The following is a 19175-nucleotide window of genomic DNA, read 5'->3' as shown; positions in this document are numbered from 1 at the left end:
GTTTCCACACAAGATAGTGCTTTTGCACAGAGACAAGCACGTGGGATCTGCCAGTATCAAAGCACATATTTGTACTGTCCTCACTGAAAGAACATAAGCCAATTGATAGCTTTAATGACACTATTCTTACCCTGCATCCCACCTTTTTTAGCTAGACTTTGGAGGAGACTATCATTATGTCATCATTAGGGAAAACTTAGCAGTCCCTCTGCTAAGGATTGATGTATATCAACAGTTTTTCCACTTCTCTATCTCACATACTTCTCCCTAACAATTCAAGCAATGTCTATAATGTCTGTCACTTGTTTAGCACCACGAGTACATTGCATTCTGTTCATCTGAATTTGAAACATCCTGTGACCAAACATGTAATTTGAATTATGCAGCATTTAGTCTGTATAAGATTATTGTTGCATACCAAATACCCTTTGGATGAAATGTCTTTCCATTGCCCATTTTGATGAACTGATTTACACAATCTAAAAAGGACATAGATAATCTGATACAGAAATAACATCACATGGAATAGAAGTTCAGACATTGAACAGAATTCAACTCAACTGTTTACACACTTCACTGCAGAAAAATTAGTTTTCTGAAGCATCAGGCTGCACAGAAGTGTCAGACTGTGCAGATGGCAAAAGAGGTATCCTTTAATTTACTGTAGCAGTTTTTATCTTACCTAGGATGCAAAATATCACTGTAATTCCTCCCCCATTTAAATGAAACTTCAGAATTTGTGAGTCATTTGCAATAGCAAAGCAGTAAACTAAAGAAAGGCTGATTTTTCAGGAGGGACTGAAAATGGTGACTAATTTGAACTTTAGTAGCAGGACTGTTGGTTGGTTTGTTTGTAATAGAGAAAAAAATGTACATAGAAAAAAAAATCAGCTATCAAAATCTTACACCATTTTGCATGCACCTTCAACATATTTTGTGTTTAGGAACAATATTGCTCACACAGTGCCAAACCAGCTGGTCCTAAAGGGAGACGAATCTGAAAGTATGCAAGGAAATGTGATGGTGTTCCTTGTGAAAGGTGTTTTATTTTTTTTCCATCATTGTGTAGTCTTTGTATGACATTTCTTCCTCTTCATCTTTCTGGATTCTTACTGAGCATGTTCCCATGCCCTGCCATTGTCACTTACAGGTGGGCAACAATGCAATGTGGTCTCTCAATGTATTTAGTAGTTCCAGCTTATACTAATTTCCCTGATTATTGCAACAGTGTATAGATTCCACAAATACATTCGCACACATTACACTGCCAAATCTCAAACTGACATGGTACTTACTTTAGAAGCAGATTACAGACTATGCCGGAGGCCTGTTTTCCATTCTTGGAGACTTGTGTAAATTAGCTTAGATACTTCAGTTGCTTTGAGTCCTGGAGAATAAATAAATATGGTTAAAAACCACCTTTCTCCTTTCCCATGCCAGCTCAGTTATACAGACTTCTGGTAAAACTTTTTTTTTTTCTCATTATAAGTATTTTGTGTTCTTTCTCATACAGTTTGTTTTTGCAGATCTAAGTGAATATTAGTATCTGATCATTACAATGTTTACAAAAATATCATGCTTCTAGACCAATCAAGACATAAGCATAAAATTAAGAAATACTCTAACTACAGTAAATATGCATTGGAGGATGAAGCACAAGTGCTTATTCCTTTAAAGCAATCTTTGTGGGAACAAAGTCTTGATATTATAAGCCAAGACACTCAGTGCCACATTCACAAACGCGATGTTTTGTGAGGCAGAGGCACAAAGCCAGGATTTTCCTGAGCTTCTCCAATATTTCAAGGATGTTCTTAATGTTCTAAAAGCTGCACAGGACCATCAGGATCATTAAAGAGCTTTCTTAGTTCTCCTGCACTTAAATGAGGGCATTGTTTGGCTGGGAACACTTTCAATTATATTAATATATAAGAGCTGTTATGCCAATACTATGAACATTATAGGAAAAATATTGGTGTGCTATTTTTTGGTCAGAAAGTAGCAAATGACGCTATTCTGGATTTAGATCACATAGCCAGGAGTAGAAATTAGCCGCAAAATCAAATCAAATCATCAAATGATTAATATATTCAATTCTAACATGTTGAACAAAAGCTCTAGAAACGTGTACAATAATAAAAATTAGGGAACACACAACCCATTTAAAAATAAACCTGGTACAATGCAATTTGATGCCACAGTGACATGATAATCAAGAGAATAGTGTAAAGTATTACAATGTCTGCTTTATAGGCACTTCAATAGCTCTTTAACAAGATAACATATTACAATGAATGCAGAAAAAGCTATTGTAAGGATTCCAACTTTACAAAATCTTCTTGGTAAAAGTGAAAAATAATATAGTAGGATAAAGCTAAATTTCATACAGGTCAGAACCAAATTTTGGGTAGTGCAAAAGTTACCTTATATTTAATGCATATATATGTTCTTCCAAATTACACGAAGCACACAAATATGGAGATTATATAAAGTAACTCTCTGATAGATTAATTCTATTGTTATCATTTTTTTTTCTGTTTATTTGTTGTTTTTTTTTCTTAAATCATGATATATGAAGTCCAATTCAAGACATAGGCAAAACTGGCCTGCCTTCTGGCCTGCAATAGTCTCAAGAATAATAAGTAGTTTTGGTTCTCCAGTAGGATTTCAAAAATAGTTTGTTTTTCAGGCATGTTCCAGAAATATAAAAATTTCAACAGAAAACATTGCTGGCTCTCTACTTCCCAGTAGCAAAGGAGCTTATTCCCACCAACAGTCACATAGCACTGGACGCAGTGTTATAATAGTTTTCCACTTTAATTTTTCCAGGTTCAAGGTTATGTTGCTTAAAAACAAAAGCAATTTCAGTAACTATTTCACAAAAACAACAGCAATTGCAGTAGCTATTCCACTGCAAAAGTCAAGCAGAGGAGTAATTTTTTTTTATTTTTTTTTGCCATTGCCAGCTGAATCATGAGAAATAGGAATCTGGAAATTGCCTAGAACTTGTCTGAAAATGAACTATTCACATAGCTGTAGTCACAGCTGCCAGTTCTTGTTCCCCACACTACAATCAGAATTTTTAATATCTGTGGTCTCTTCTATCAGCCTCTATTTCTGTAGCTTATAGAAGGGACTTTGTTTCCATAATTATCTTAAGACCATTTCATACCCCAAAATGTTAAAGGAATAGCAATATGCTGTGTTTCTGCCCATGATGCTTTTTTCCTTCCAGCTGGTAAATCCTCAGCTGGACTCCGCTGTGCATATTAATTCATCTTTTCTCCCCAGCAATTGATTTGTTTTTGAGATCAGCTCTGACTGCTTTCAGAGGCTCACTGCATGACTTCAGTAATCATTTTTAACTTGGTCCTGCTCCCACTGAAGTGGAAGTCAAAGCACCCACTGATTTTAATAGTTCAGTATTAGATCCTTTATATGTAAGGGATTTGTGAAGCAAGGGGAGCACTATATCTGAGGGTGCCATATGAAGGAATGGAAGGATGATTTTGCATGGCATCTTCAACAGTAACCTATATCCACCTCTTATGTTTCTCTTTCCCTGTATAGGAGTATGACAGCAGGGCCTGGTGTTTCATTTTTGTGTTTCTTAACAATCTTCCAGTTGTATCATTACATATATCATTACAGCCTTGTGCCTTTGTCCTTGGACCCTGACCACAGGTGTCATTAGAGCACAAAATTCACCTCATCTGTCCCAGCTTGGTAAAATCTGTTAGAAGACAGTATGATTTATTTTAGCTAATAATATTTACCAATGACAATGACAATAATATCATGAAAAGCTTTTGACTTAGTTTGGAAGGCTGTTATGAGAAGTTGCAGTTTTGCACAATTTTTAACCTTCATGAGTGCCTTCATTGTACCCTATTTGGTGGAATTTGTTAAACAAGTCTCAGAAAACAGGATTTCCAGGCAAGAAAAATATGTCATTTTTTGGGATTCTAAGATCAACTTTATTAAACAGTTTTCTGAATATATCTAATTTTATACTGCATTTTCCAAGTGTCTCAAAACAACTGGATGAATTATATTATTATTATTATTATTATTATTATTATTATTATTATTATTATTATTATTATTATTATTATTATTATTATTATTATAAAGATGACTCACTATATTTTTCATTTAGTTTCTGTGTAAGAATATACGAAATGTTAGGTGATTAATTTCTTAAATACAATAATAGCATTGGCCAATAATGTTGATACAGTTCATTTATATCTTTAGGTATGTTTTTCGCATAGCATTGCCACTTTAATAGGACATACTAAGAATCACAACATGATCAGAAATTGATTTGTTTTTTAATCTATTGCTCACCAACTTTATCTTTTTCTCTGTGAGATGATTTTCTATACACATTACTGTGGCAAATAACAGTTTGCTCTCATATGTCTCACCATCACTTTGCAATAAAATCAGTTTTATTCATCATCTGAGAATGAAATTTAAAATAAATTGTACATTTGTATTATAAAAACTTGATATGTTTTCATATTATTTTGTATTCAGTACATGACAGGAGTTACAGAAGTTCTCAAAATCCATTTATAAAATTCTAAAGAGTTCTTTGAGTACTTTAAAAAGTATTTTTTTAAATACATTTGTTTTTGAAAATGATTCATATTATAAAGAATAACATATTAGCTTTGATTAGTTATTAAACCAGTTCACACAGATTTACACAGATGTTGGCATAACAACTAAAATTACCAACAAATTAATAAGCTCTTCATATTCCTACTATTTATCTCATTCTGGATAAGGCATTCTATATATTCACAACCATGTTTGCAATTCATAACCTGGTGACAAATCTCAGTAGCACCATCATGTGAAACCTGTGTAGTCAGATAGTATGAACTGAACCAAAATCCAGGTAATCTATAAGCCTTAAAGGAGCTGAATTGTTGCCAACTTTCAGTATTGCATTGCTTTGTTATTCAAGTGCCCCAAGCCTATTCGCTTATGATTTCTAATATGCTTTCACATCAGGATGATTTTCCATTACTTCATTTCTGTAATAATACATGTTCATAGCTGTGGGTTAGTATTAAAGAAAGAAATTGACCTGAGGAGATTTGAGTTAAGTATTCTGCCCAGTAGCCTTATAGAAATCACGAACAAGGGATAGTTTCATGTCTTGAATAAAGTCATTTCTTTCTAATGGATTTTATACTGCATGATTTTCTCACTAGATGTAAAAGTTTATATAGCCACTATATGACCTACATCTTTATAACTGAAAGATTAAGAATAAAGCAATCATTCAGACAATAGAACCTGTTTTAGGCTGATATCAAGAAATTATTTCTTAAAATAAAAGAAATAATTTCTTAAAATAGAAGCAATAATTAATTGACAGACTGAGATTTTATTAATCTATAGCCAAATTTCACTGATACGATATTTGAATGAAGGAGAATGCTTGCTTGACATTTTCCACTTTTTTCTTTTTCTGTTTGTGTAGTTCACTGAATTTATTCCCTTTTTGAAAGAGAATATATAAAACTCTTAAGCATTATTTTAATATATATTGTGATATCTTTAAAATTCCTGAATTTTTGAAAGGGAATCGATATTTAAATCTCTGACAAGTGCTGAAAATGTATAGGGAACAAAGGAACTGAAAAAAAAATGTGTATCATTGAAATTCCTTCTGGGCAAACTTGAAGCATGTAGGGAGAAAAATATGTCACTACATGCTTTTATTTTATTGTGCACAGTTCAGGCTTATCTACTGAACATGACAGTTCCTAACATCTGAACACTCATTAATTGCACTTATTTTTCCTGTTTTTTTTGTTTGTTTGTTTGTTTGTTTATTTATTTTAAATACGAGGCTGTTAAATGTTTTTTCACCTTATTACTTTTCATTTGAATCATGTCCTTTACTTTGAAATAACTTATAGGCTTTGAAATAATTTATTTCTACTGTTCTAAGTAAAATGCACAAAAGGTTTGCAGGTACTTGACTGTATCACATCCTCTTTCAATTCAACTGTACCAAAGCCTTCTGCACCTGTATTAACTTATTTATATGATGCATTATTATTATCACTTTAACTATATAGTACCTACTAGTAAACTCTCACATTCCAGGTGGTAGTTACAGTTTAAAAATGGACAGTGAGAGTGAACATACCTCAACACTTCATCATAAACCAAACCAGATGGTTTTAGAAGTAAATAATCATGGCAAACACGCATGATATGGCAAACATGCAATAATCATGGCAAACAAGCAGCTGTCATCTGCACACATGAAATACTATTTCAACCTGGAAATACAATTTTTTTTTTCTATTGTCAAGATGCCACCAACTTACAACAATTACTATTCTTCTATTGATTTAAAATCCTTAGCAAGTCTGTATTCCTTCTGTGCCTTGAGTTCCTGGTTACCAGCTAACTGTCCCCGCCCTTGAGACGTTGTGTATTAAGAAGAGTTGTTCATATAGTCTGTGCACCACACCTAGTACCACCAAGTAAAGGTTTTGGGAGGAACTGCTGGTATGCTGCAGAGTCATCTTTGAATGTTAGTGCAGAGCTAATAACACATCTTTCATTCTAGTTAAATATAATAATACCCTTCACCTTGATAACTTTTCTCTAATGAATAAATAAAGTTGGGTCAGTATTCAGGAAGTGTTGTTTCCTCATTCTAAGGCTGAGGCAAGCAAAACTATATAAGCAGCATTATTTAGTCTATGTTTTAAGGTTAAAAAAATGTGAACAGCAAGAAGAACAGACATAAAAGGAGATAAAATATAGTGAAAAGAAATTAGAGAAGGTTGCTGGGTGTTCATTCATGAATAATAAGAAATTTTAATTGCATTTAAGATGCATTGGAATCCAAGGTAAATCTCTGTTTCTAGTAAGAGAGGAGTGCTATAGAGTTTTAGTTTTGCTTTATAAAACTTTTGAATTTTAGAGAAAATTTGTGAGTTTTCACAAATTTTACACTTTGGATTTTACACTTCAAAATATGAAAATAAAAAAATAGAAATAATTAAAACAAAGTAAAGATAAATAACAGGAAAGCATATCTAAAGAAGGAGTAGCCAGTAAGATAAAACATCTATTGCAAAATGTTTTTTTAAAATGTTATTAGGTAATAAAAAAGAATGCAATTTTTCCTTAGAGTGGATTGCATTTTCTGAGCAAAGAGGATTTAATGCATTTAATGATCCATGATACTACAGTACCAATGGTCTGAAAAATATCAGGAGGAAATACGTAAAAACAGAATCTGAAACTACTGAGTGAACAGTGAAAAGGTGAATAATAAACCAGAAGAATAATGCATTGTGAAAAAGAGCAGATGATACAAATGAAAGAACTTACTTTTTAAATGAGACTGAAATGTTCCTTGTGATAAATGCTGCTCTTGATAGCAATCTTGCTTTACAGTGATGTCATGCCAAGCTTTAGGCTGAAATGTAATGTTTTATATTGATAATAACAGTAATACAGAGAAATTCATTAAGAGCAATTATTTGTTCCTGCTGTCTGCTTCCAGTGTTTAGAAACCAATTTTATAAATTACTCAGCAGCACATACTTCTTGTAAAAGTGCGACAGAGATAAACTCAAATTGTTCAAAAAAAAAACACCTTACATAGAAATACATATATATACACATAAAGTAAATGGTAAATAGTAAAGTTAGGAACAATAATGTGTACCAAATTACACTTATGTCAAACAGTGTGAGCGGTTCTTAACTTTATGAATATTTTGTCTTCAAGGGTGTTTTTTTTTTTTTTGGTATAAAAATGTACTTATATTTGGTTTATTCCATCTTTTTTCTTAAGTTGATGAGTCTCTGGATTTTGAACAAGGAAAATATGATTGTTTTTAAATATCAAAGATTGTTTTCTTTATCACCATTAAAGTTAATTCAGATGAGACCAAAAAAATATCTAAAATATGATAAAAATGGAAAAACTCTTACAAATTCATAACAGTCTTTTTAAAAAGTGGACATTTGATCCTTGATGTTTTCTGTAGACAAGTAAGACAATCAACAATTTTCATAAAAAAAATAAAAACATTTTTTCTATAGTCTTTTGCCTTTTTGGACAGGATGTAAATAAAAGATCCGTTAAACATCTGTTGTTACACATATACTATAATATTGTTTTAGAGTGAATGTTTTCTTGGCAAAATATTAAGTCATCAATTCTTATAGAAATAAATCTCTGTGCATGGCTCTTCTGACATCTAGGACACTACTTTAGAGGTCAGTACATGAAAGTCAAGAAAGTGCAAGTGCTAGTTATTTTGCATTAGTGAATGAGCTCCTGCTTTATTTTGCACTTTCAGAAAGTAATGTACCACAGGCTACAGCCCTTTCTTGTGAAGTTCTTAGCAGTCTACAGAGAAGCAACCTCCTGGAAGGCTTGATACTAAGCCCTGCAAAAGGTAAAGACATTCCCTTAAGTCTTAGGATCAGGATTATAATTTTGTAATAATAATAGTATCTACTTGTATCCTTGTAGTAGCTTTGCACCTGTGGTTTTCTTTTAAATAGATCAAGTCTTTTTTTCTGCAGGAAGAAATTTCAGTAATTATAATAGAATGATAATCATCTCTCCCCTGCAGGGAAAAAAAAAAAAAAAAAAAAAAAAAGATTCATAGGAACAACTTCCACTTGTCTGAAATAGTAACTCAATGGACTATAATACAAATGAGTAAAATACACCTAAGAAGCCACTGAGCATGCCCAGACTACCACCGAGAAAGTCGTTGACAAGATAAATAACTGAATGGATTTTAAAAAGCACAAGAGGGAGAGGGACTTTTAGAAGCTCCAGCTGAAAGATGACAGATTACAACAGCAGAGTTTGTATTTGCAGGAATTCAGGAACAGTTCTGAATTTGACAATGAAGTTACAAAGAGAAAAAAAAAATGTTCCATTTCAGAAAATTACACTGGCATAATATATGATCTACCAGACGTCTAAAATTTGAAATTCAATTTTGCTTACAAAAAACAACAACAAAAACAAACAAACAAACAAACAAACAAGCTTATTTCTCTCCCTCTTTGTATCCACAAACTAATGTGCTTAATAAATAACATTAGTAACTTCTGCTTTGCTAACAGTACAGCTAACTGCAGGGTGGCAGGCTGTAGTACAACAACAACAAAAAAAGTATTTTACACTGTAATTTACATATTTTTATCTTAGTAAATTTTATATCTTAGTAAATTAGAATAAATGAAAAAAAAAAAAAAAAGAAAAAAAAAGGCCCTTTTGCATCCCTTTGTGAGATGCAAAGAAAACAGAAACAAATATCAGTGAACTGTTGTGTTCCTACAGAAGACATATTCCTAAAAGGAAAGAACACACTACATTAAGTCTTCTCCTAAACTCATAAAAGTCAATAAAAGTCAGTTATGAACAAATTAGTTAAACCTTAGAATAAAAAATAAATTCAGTGCCTTTCTTCTCTTCTTCTTTGCTGTCAAACGAAATTCACATTCCACCAGACTGTAGCTAGGAAAGAAAGACCATTTCAACTAAAATGAAATCCAGCTTACTGGGGCTTTTCCTTTTTTTTTTTTTTTTTTTTTTCCTTTTTCTCTTTTTTTTTTTTTTGGTTGGTTGGTTGTTTTTTGGTTTGTTTGTTTTTTTGTTTGTGATTTCTATTCCAACAAACTTCTATTACAACTAAGAAAACAGCCTTTTTTGAAAAAAGAATAAAATAAATAAGCATGAAAGGTTAAATGTCCTCAATCAATTTGCTGCAGTTTTTGTCAGCTGTTAACTTCTTTTTCCCTCTCTCCCTTTTTTCGCAGTGCCCTGAATTACATATAGGCTTCTGTATCCCCAGAGGTATTCAGTAACATCACGTTACCTAGCAGCCAGGTTTAACATGCTAATTTTTTTTTTTTCTTAAGATTTCCTTTGTAGTGTAGAGTGATCCCTGTTCTAACTTTTGCAATGGTGATTAATTTAGAGCATTTGAAAGGATCACAAACTGTGCCTGAAAAGTAATTAGAAATTGGGTGGGTCAGGGATTTTCAAATTCTGTCTCCTTTCTTTCTCCTCCACCCCAACTGTCATTTTATTTTTAGTTCTGTAGGAAACCTCATCATCACTTTGCAAAACCATTGAGATAATTAAGATTACTTTATTTCATTAAAAATATCAATCGTATGAAGCCTCTTTCATATATTTATTCCTGAAATAATGTTTGTGGAAAGTTCTAAAGAATCAAGCAAAGAAATCCCAGTGGGAAGATTTTAATCCATCAATGTTGTTCTGCAACTTGCATAGTTTTCAGGTGAATAAAGCAACTGGAAGATTACAGAAGTTGAGCTGCTAATAAGTGCTGATGACCAGACACATCAAAGAAGATTGAATCAGGCTACAGTGTTTTCCTTTGCTATCAGTTGTAAGAATTGCTTTACATCCCAGTGTTGTTTTGATTCCCTTTCCAATTCATTTTTCCAGAGCTCATCTCATTACTAGAAACAGAAAATATCATTTGTTTCATTTTCTCTTTCAAAGAATTCCAAACAGCTTTAACTGTTCGAACACATGCGGTGACGCTGGCAGAACAGAAGCAGAAAATGGAGGCAGCAGATTATAGCATGGGAGTTTGTTGCAGATAAAACTTTTATGTGTATACTGGAAGCCATCATAAAACCCAGCATACAGAATACTGATAGAAGGGATATATTTAAAAAAATAATAATAATTTTCCCAAAATTGGCATGTACCTGAGCCGGTTCTGCCACAAAATCAACAGGCTTATCACTGGTGCAATTCAATATATAGTTTGCCTTCAACGCTAGCTTGATGAGTCTCCAACTGCAGTTGTTAAAAGCCAAAGTTTGTTGAAGTTTCTTGAAATTTGAAATGTCATTAGAAAGGCCATTCTGAACTCAGTTTTGGATAATCAGTAACGCTGGCCATGTTTTAAACTGCAGCAGATATTGAAAAGGGCATTGCCAGACAGTAGATTACGTGCAGAGTAAATTCGGAAGAGAGAATGGCACTGGAAGTAAATTTTTCTTTTAGAAACTGAACACACCTGCCTTGCAGCTCTAGCTTTAAAGAATAAAGATACTTTATAGTAGTCTGCACTTAATTTACACATACTAATCAGAAGTGTAAATCCACTGCCTTATGGTGCTCTGTTCTGTCAGTTGGATGATGAGAAGGATCTGACTGAGAAGAATCTCCTACATACAGGATGAATGTGCATCAACATTTGCATAAAAAACCTTGATTACAGTACTTGTCCTGGGGTGCCTCAGGCACAGTATTGCCAGCTGGTTGAGGGCAGGGATTTTCCTGTGTTACTTTGTGTTCATGCAGCCTACCTTGAGTGCTGCATGCAGTTTGGGGCAACACAATATAAGGAGATAAAACTTTTATAGTGTCCAAAGGAGGGCTGCAAAGATGGGTCTAGAAGGCAAAGACATATGAAGAGCAGGTGAGGTCCCTTGGTTTGTTCAGCATGGAGCAGAGCAGGCTGAGGGGAGGCCTCATGGCAGCCTGCAGCTCCCTCACGAGGGGAGCGGAGGGGCAGGCGCTGAGCTCTGCTCTCTGGGGACAGCGACGGGACCCGAGGGAATGGCATGGAGCTGGGACAGGGGAGGGTCAGGCTGGGGGTTAGGGAAAGGGTCTGCACCCAGAGGGTGCTCGGGCACTGGGACAGGCTCCCCAGGGCAGTGGTCACAGCACCAAGCCTGCCAGAGTTCAAGTGTTTGGACACTGCTGTCAGACACAAGGCCTGATTTTTGGGTGGTCTTGTGGGAAGTCAGGAGCTAGATTCAATGAACCCTGCAGGTCCCTTTCAACTCAGGATATTCTGTGATTCTATGCTTTCAAAGAGAGTCCTTATGAATTCTATTCACTCACCTATTGTTGATAGGAAAATAAAGATACAAACATGGCAGAGGTGTTCTTGTTTCCCAAGAAAATACACACATTTAAGCATAGTTGCTGATATATTACACAGCCATACCACTGACAAAAGTCTATGGCGATGGGAATGTACACATATCAGGAACACATACTGGTCTACACGTCCTCATTAGGAGAGGATTTCTACAACTGTGTAGTTTAATGGACTAGAATTTCCTTACGAATATTGAATTGTCTTCAATTGAGTAATATTGGGAGAACAGGCCAACAGAAACTGTATTATTTTAACGACTATGCTACCAAGGAGTATATTATGTCCATTTAATTAGCACAAATGTTAGTCACTTGGTATATATTTAATAGGATTTGGAGATTTGTCATGTCTTTTGAAATATTAAAGATCTCAAAGATATGTATTATAAGTGGATAGAATTTCTTGGCATAAGTGATATTTGAAAGTATTTTTTCTTTGGTTTTATGAATTAGTTAATGTTGCAAACAAATCTTATTAATTTGATCACTTGTGCATAACATTTGCAACAGAAGCAGAAGGAGAGGATACATGCCTCTTCATCAGCCTTTTGCCAAAAAACAACAAGCTTTTCCAATTATTAGGAAAAAAAATGGCAAGGGCTGTTGAAAGTACCCTGGCTGCCCATTGAAGATTGATTGATGAAAAATCCTGCCAACTGGGATTGATAATGTTGAGTCGGAAGGAAAGGGACAACTAAAAACTAATAAAACTGTGGATGACTGCAATAATAAAGTTATAAGCATTTTCATATATAAGTTTAGATACTAGGATTTTTTCTGTTGTCTTTCAAATGCAATCTGTGACAATACATAGGAAGGACCGACATGATGTTTCCAACAAGGATTTTTGATGAGACAATAACACTGCAACAAGAAAGTATATCTTTCCTTATTCACAAATGTGACCATGTATTGTAATTTCCAGAATTCCAAATATATTCCAAATGTAGTTGCCTTCAACTCCATCAAAAGATGCCTTGATGTAGTTATATACATTAATGTAATCCTATAAAGCAATTAAATAATAGTGTTCACAAAGGAAAAGCAGAAGCCTATGTTTTATTCTATTTCAATTGTTGCACCTTATAATCATTTAAGTGTTTGCATAGTTTTTAAAATATTTTTTTTCCATTCTAAATTTAAATGTATCATTTTTCTCCTCTGGCTCCAATTCTGCAGCAATTTGACATACAAGATTGCTATGCATGGTTCACCTGTTGCATAAGGCTTTAACATATAAGGTGGAGCATGAACACAAGCTATGCAAATGGAATTCAAATAACAAAATATGCCCTTCAAAAGCTATTTTGTTATCCACAAAGCCTGTGATTAATTGTTAATATAAATTTTCCTTTGCCCAGAACAAAAACATTCTGTACTTCTCTGAAGCAAATAGAGCCTCAGTGAATAATGAGCAGACAAACGGGACTAAATAAAATTATCAGGCAAGCAGGAGTTTTGCAGCAGTGGGAGTTCAGTGGCAGGTAATAGGAGGCAGATGGCAACTAGATAGGCAACTATCAGGCTGAAAGAATATCAGGAGGAGAGTAAATAGGTCCACTAGGAATGAAAGACAAATGAGAAATGCTCTTCTGTCCATTCGAAAAAGGAGCAAAGAACATAGGAAACATGCAGGTTATTTTATCAAGTACAACTGATGGCTACCTCATCCAGAAAAAGGATATACATGCATGAATGAGTGGTACCGTCTCTACAGGACCCCTTGAGACAGAATTTTGGTCCAACTTGTTTTGGAAAAACTCAGGCAGACAAAGGAGGTCATAGAAACACCTTCAGCCTCAGCCTGGCCAGTGTCCAGGCAACAGAGCTGATAACACCCAACGGGCAGCATTCCCATCAGGATGGGAATGGAGAAATTAGGAGGATCAAAAAAGAGTTCAGAAACATCAGAGGCTAGCAAGTGGGAAATGAGCACAGTGTGTGGTGCACTGGCTAACATCCAGCATTAAGGACACCCTTCTGGAAGTGTAAAAAGAGTTTGTGATAGTGGAAGGCTCCTTTCTCAGGCAAACAGACTTCTGGGTTTCTGAGCCCACAGAGGACAACATACCTACCAGGAAAGACATATAAACTTCAAAAGGAATCAGCTTGGAAACACTTGGAAAGAGTTCTGTAATCCTTTTTTCCATGTATATTACTGTTTTGTTATTATTCAGTTTATCAAAAAGCAAGTGAACTTCTGGACAAGAGGAAGGGGCCTGATCTCAACTGTAAAGAACCAAGGTGTTTACAACTAAAATGAACAAGGCTGGCATTGAACTTTACACCTAGTGAGGGAAAGCTGACAGGCAGAGAAGTACACAGGGCTTGAGGTAATATTTGTAAAGATGAAGACACAAAAATTTTGTATTCTCAAGAGAAGCACAGGTCAGAGGATAGAAATAATCAAATATGGAAATAGGAAATAAGCGGATTGCCATTCTAAAAGAGTGCCAAGAAATGAAACAAATCAATACTATGCTGCCACTTTGTAAATGCTGGAAGCCTAAGAAATAAGATGGAGAAATTGGAAGGTGTGATCTACATTAAGATATTAATATACCAGACATGTCAGGATCCCATGAAAGTCAGACAATCAATGTAGCAGTATGATAGCAGAATACAAAACATACAGGAAAGACAGAGTAACCTGAACAATAGAAAGAGTAAACCTCTGTCTTAAAGTTTATTGTCAAATCAATTTAACAAATTAGCCAACTACTCAATTAGCATAAATTAGCATGGGATAAAATTCCAAGTCTAAATTTGAAAAATATGATTTGGGGTTTATCAGCCAACTTGCATATGCCATATGCGACTTGCTTAGAGAAATCAGTGAGGCAAAAACGGAGGCAAATAGATTCTTCTGGGTAACTTTCACTGTCCTTAAATCTGAACAAAAATCACATTAGGACACCATCATGCAGAGATAAAATTTGTAAATGTTACTAATGTGAGTGAATCTTGAATTAGATCTGTGTAATGTGTGGGATCTATTTAAAAAAACTCAACACAATCATATATTCAGCAAATTTTTGGAGCAAAGACCAGTTGTGCTAACCTTCAAAACCAGAAAGCATGGAATAGAGGGGAAGGGAGGGAAGAGGAGGAGAGAGGAGGAGAGGCACCCCCCTGCTGCCCATGGTGACCACTGGAAACAGATCTTGTCTCTAAAGATTTTGTTTTGAACCATTTTTTCCAGTCCTTATGTTCACTGTTCAACCTGAGTGAGGAACACTAAATCTACTGCAAGAACTGAGTGTAACATTATCCTGCCCACAAATTGTACATTTCAAGAAAAGTCCAGATAAAAAACTAACTCCTGAGGAGTGAATATTTGACATTTTCCTTATTTAGACAAAGTGAACCTATTAAATTTTCAAGTATTATCATCCTTACTCACCTAGATAATGAAGAAATTGTCTTGAAGTTTTCTCTCAATATTTTTGCCTTTGCAATACTGACATCAAGCAGAGTAATTATTTGTTTTCCTGTCTTAGAGTTCAAGGTTAAAACTGAACAGCTCTCAGAAGCTGTATGTGATACCTTGACTATTTTCCATGTGATCTAATTAGTTACCATTAAATATGATTTAAATAGCTCACTGGCTTGCAGATAACTGTTTCACAATATGACCTTTATTGTAGAAGTACTTGAGCTTGATGTTTTTACATTGTCCATTAACTATCTCTAATTTTCCAGCAAGTGGAACTCAGAAACAGTACTAAGTTGTATAGATGAATGAATACATCTATTATTTCAGAAATAATAATAATAATAATAATACTCATATTTAAGAGAAGAAATATGGGAAAGGCATTGACATTATTGAAAAGAGCAGACTGAGATAATTAAATGACTAACATGGATTTTAAAGAAAAATAGGGGAATTAGTAGATTATACATGCTCTGTTGGATGCACTATTTAAAAGTGATAAAGTATTTATGATAAATCAGATGTTGTAATTACTGAAGTCCTACTGGGGCACAACTTATTTTGGTTACACAGAAGATGGTATATGACAGAAAAGAATATATACAATTTTAAAGAGACAAGGATGAAGCCAAACAAATGCTCTAAAATCTCAGTAGGAAAGTAAAATCATCAGTGAGTTTGTTCTGGAAGTGAATGGAAACAACAGAAGATTATTTAAATACACAGAGTGGAAGGGATCAATGAGGGAAGCTAGCTGAACCATAAAGAGATGACAATAGAAATATATAAATAGGAACAAGGTATAGAAGAAAAAATAAATTAAATTAATTCTTGTACTCCACATTGACCAGGAAAATTAAAAGTGAAATACAAGAAATGTAACATGATCTTCAGAGAGCAAAAAACAAAGTAAGCAGATAATCACCACAAGAATCCATTTCCCCTTCTCTTCCTGTTAAGGTACGTAAGTTACAGAAAATTGTTCTGATGCCATCCAGTACAGTAATTCCAAAAAAGATCTAACATCTTCAGGTATTAGAGACCAAGTTTAATTGAATACAAGTCACAATCTCAGTTACTGAGTGAACAGATGAGGAATGCAAGTATAAGACTTTCTCTAAGTAAAATAATGGTTCTAACCCAAATGAGTTTAATGCCAATTAAAAGTACTATAGGTGCTACTACTGTCTGACTCTCTCCGTCTTTTTATTTCCCTCTTTTTTCTTTTTTTTTTTTCATGCAAACAGATCACAAAACAAATAAACAAACAAACAAACAAACAAACAAAAAAGTATCTTTCCATGATTCATTTAATGATCATTTTACATAGATCACCAATGACTTACAGTGAGGTTTTGGGGACTGGCAGCATGTTATAAGCATCCTTGATAATTTCAATCCTGTTAATACTTTAAAATCCTTGGCAAAAGAATTTGTACATCATTTCAAATTCCCTTAAATTAAGAGCTCCTTTAGATCTCATAGAAATAGTCTGAGTTCAAGCTAGTTATTTCAGATATAAATTCAGAAGGGAAAAAAATGCCTTAAAAGCATGAAGAAATTAAATATGCTCTTTCATAAATAACAGCAAGTACTATTTCACAAATCTGAAACAAAACAAGAAAGTCATCATCCCAGTTAGAAAAAATTATCAAGAGAATCTTGGTTCACAAAGAATATTGTCTTGCATAAGCACTAAACAGGGAACATCTCTGTTTCCACATGCAAGCTAGAATTTTATATTTGATTACTTCCACACAGATTTCTATATATGTTATAGAGGGTGTTCGAAGCACCATCTATATGAATTTGATTTATTAATAAGCACTATTAGGCTGCAGCACACTGAATATTAAATCCAAAATCATTAAGTCATGCAACTTAAGCCTACCCTTTCTTTACTAACATATTCTTAAAATACTAATCTTGGAAGCAGGACTTGAAGGTATACTAAGTAAGTTTTCATCTGATACTAAATTAAGAGGAGCAGTTGACTCCCTCAAGGGTAGAGAGGCCTTGCAGAGAGATCTTGACAAATTGGAGGGCTGGACAATCACCAACAATTTGAACAACAAGAGCAAGTTGTTCAACAAGAGCAAGTTCTGCACCTGGGAAGGGGCAACCTTGGCTATACGTACAGACTGAGGAATGAGAGGCTGGAGAGTAGCCCTGCAGAAAGGGTTATGGGGATTTTGTTCGACAGCAGTTGAACGTGAGCCAGCAGTGTGCCCTGTCAGTCAGGAGGACCGACCATAGCCTGGGGTGCATCAGGCATAGATGGCACTGCCAGCTGGTTGAGGGAAGGGATTGTCCTGCTCTGCTTTGTGCTGGTGCAGCCTCATCTCGAGTACTGTGTCAAGTTCTGGGTGCCACAGTGTAAGGACATAAAACTATTAGAAATGGAGGGCTACAAAGTTGGGTCTAGAGGGCAAGACATATGAGAAGCAAACAACGTCCCTTGGTTCAATGTTCTCAGACACGTGGTCTGATTTTTGGGTCCTGTGTGGAGCCAAGAGTTGGTCTCGATGATCCTTGTGGGCTCCTTCCAAGTTGTGAAGCTCCTTCAATTCTGTGATTCTAGTACCTCATTTGTTCTGTTTCAGATTCCCCGTGGAAACAGGTCAGCAGAAGTATGCTAACCCAGTAGAAACACTTCCAGAAAATATCTTCTCAACTGTTATTTCTACTGATAGACTTCAGACTGAAAAGTTTGGCAGTACAGAAAGAGAAAATGTCTAATTCAGTAACCTCTAAACAGTTTAAGAGCTTTACAAAATCCAGACCCGAGCTTCTGACAGAAATTCAGAGGTGGGTTCAGGGTTCAGGGTTCTCTTCTCTTCTCATTTTCCTCAAACATATATGGTTGTGTTTGCTTGTTTTATTATTATTATTTTATTTTTTCAGAAAGCATGCTGTGATGATAGATGGCTTTATCAAATGTGTGTTTTAAGTTCTTTACCCTATCATACATCTTCACTTTTTTTTTCCTTTCGCTACACAGCAATATATAGCCAGCTACTCATTACAAGCTTGTTGTAATCCTGTTTTCCTCTACTACCCCACTGGAATACTGATGTCCAGAATAAGAATGGTCCATTGTCTTTTAACACTTTTCAATTCTTCTCATTTTAGCAACTGATTACAAAATAAATAAATAAATAAATAAATAAATAAATAAAATAAATGGTCAAACAGCTCATCAAGGAAAGCAAGATTATGCATAATCATACTACATCTTAGTGAAGACAATAAATGAAACATAATTACAAAATCACTCAACAGATTTGATGTGATTACATCTCTTGAAACACTAAGTCTAAGGAGCAGCAATTACCCAGTTATGATTCTCATAAGAACACAGTAGAAAGTATAAAAGATAAAATACATTCACCTTAAGGTAAGCACGACCTTCTCACTAGCATACAGAACAGAAAATGCAGGATCTGAAAAAAGGCAGACTGGTATAGCCCAGAGCAGTGCATCTAGGCCAGCTCTGCAGCAAATGATTTAATAGAAACCTGCTGTGTTAAAAAAGGAGTAGGAGTAGGCATTGCAATCATCATGCCAATCTAGTTTGAATAGTGCACTTAAGTAAATTTTAGAAGATATTGACAGTTTGTTTTTCAAATAAAAACTAGATATGCAATAACTGTGTCATCTACATTTGTAGGCAGATCATAAATAGTAGATGCATTCACCTACATAATGAACACTCGTTATTCTTTTATTTACAAAAACAAACAAACAAACAAACAAACAAAAGCATTGATGGTCATTACATCACCAAAGTGA

At 34.5% G+C, this 19175-nt stretch overlaps 1 long non-coding RNA gene across 1 annotated transcript; it reads right to left on the bottom strand.

The window, feature by feature from the left end:
* Nucleotides 1–1292: 1292 nt before the first annotated feature.
* Nucleotides 1293–18876, bottom strand: LOC137855589 (uncharacterized). Its single transcript, XR_011095815.1, has 3 exons — nucleotides 18775–18876; nucleotides 7375–7462; nucleotides 1293–1387 (listed from the first exon to the last, which is right to left on the bottom strand). It is a non-coding gene; the product is annotated as an uncharacterized lncRNA (long non-coding RNA).
* Nucleotides 18877–19175: the final 299 nt, after the last annotated feature.

This window comes from Anas acuta, chromosome 4 (assembly GCF_963932015.1).
Source record: "Anas acuta chromosome 4, bAnaAcu1.1, whole genome shotgun sequence".
Taxonomy (NCBI): domain Eukaryota; kingdom Metazoa; phylum Chordata; class Aves; order Anseriformes; family Anatidae; genus Anas; species Anas acuta.
This window is presented reverse-complemented; position numbering and strand designations above follow the sequence as displayed.